The sequence below is a fragment of the Echinops telfairi genome, unplaced genomic scaffold, assembly GCF_000313985.2.
Source record: "Echinops telfairi isolate 266 unplaced genomic scaffold, ASM31398v2 ScPeMD7_2573;HRSCAF=3158, whole genome shotgun sequence".
NCBI lineage: Eukaryota > Metazoa > Chordata > Mammalia > Afrosoricida > Tenrecidae > Echinops > Echinops telfairi.
Genome location: NW_022106471.1, coordinates 7,647,824 through 7,649,004, shown reverse-complemented (window position 1 = coordinate 7,649,004; position 1,181 = coordinate 7,647,824).

Sequence of the window (1,181 nt, the reverse complement as noted above, 5' to 3'; positions counted from 1 at the left end):
AACATGGGATAAGGATAGTTCTTATCTCACAGGACCGGTGTGAAGATTGAGTGAGTCAGTGTCTGGTAGAGCACTAAACACAGTATCTAGCACATGTTGAGCTTCTTAAAATGCCCATCCTTGTCTCTTATACCCAGCTCGGATATCAACAATTTCACAGTCCTTCCTCAGTTGCCCTCCACCTCCTGTGTGCTCCCACAGAACTTTCCTCAAGCCTTCTTTTCTAGCCCAGACAACTCTTTATGACATTCGCCTGCCCATATATATATATACACACCTGGAAGGAGCCCTGGTAGTATAGCGGGTTATGCATCATGCTGCTAACAGCAAGGTCAGTTAGACCCCACCAGCCATCCAAGTGAGAAGGATGAAACTTGCTGCTCCCGTAAGGATTTACTGTCTCAGAAACCCACAGGGGGCACATCTATCCTGTCCATAGGCTCCCTATAAGTCAGAATTGACTCAATGGCAGTGAATTCAGTTTCTCATATACTCCAGACTACACCATATTTGTCTCTGGGGCCCTAAAACCTGGGTCAATGCCAAATATATGGTAGGATCTCAACAAATCCAAATGGATTGCGCAAACATAATATGTATCTGAATCTCAAAGCATAAGAGCAGACGGCTTGGTCGGTAGTCCATACATGGGCATGCCTTTTGGTTTCACTGCCTCGTTGAGTGTTAAGGATTTTTGTCAGGCGAAACTCTGATGTGTGATTGTAAACCTGCTCCTCAAATGAAACCACAATTGCTCAAGCTAAAAGGAGCAATTTCTCACAAGTGGCAGGCCAGCCCGTCAGCAACTAGCCACGGAGGCCCATGACAGCGGGCGCGGTGCTGCTGGTTTGGACGCTAACCAAAGAGACAGCAAACAGCACGGTTGCCGGGGTGCGTAAACACAAAACCAGATCCCCATCACCTCACCCCCAAGACGATCCAATCTCAGCCGAAGTGACACCCACAAGTGCTTACTTGTCCACTCCTGTCAGTGCAGCGCTGCAGGACAGGCACCCGCAAACTGCATCTGTCAAGGTGCTGCAGTTTTCACGAGAAGCTGGACATTGTGCATGTGCTTCCATGTGGGTGCTCAAAGACAGAGGCATGTTTTCCCCAGGTGAATCTTAAAATGCAGGCCTGTGTTCAAGAAAACATTTCCCGTACTTCTCAGGCCACATTCT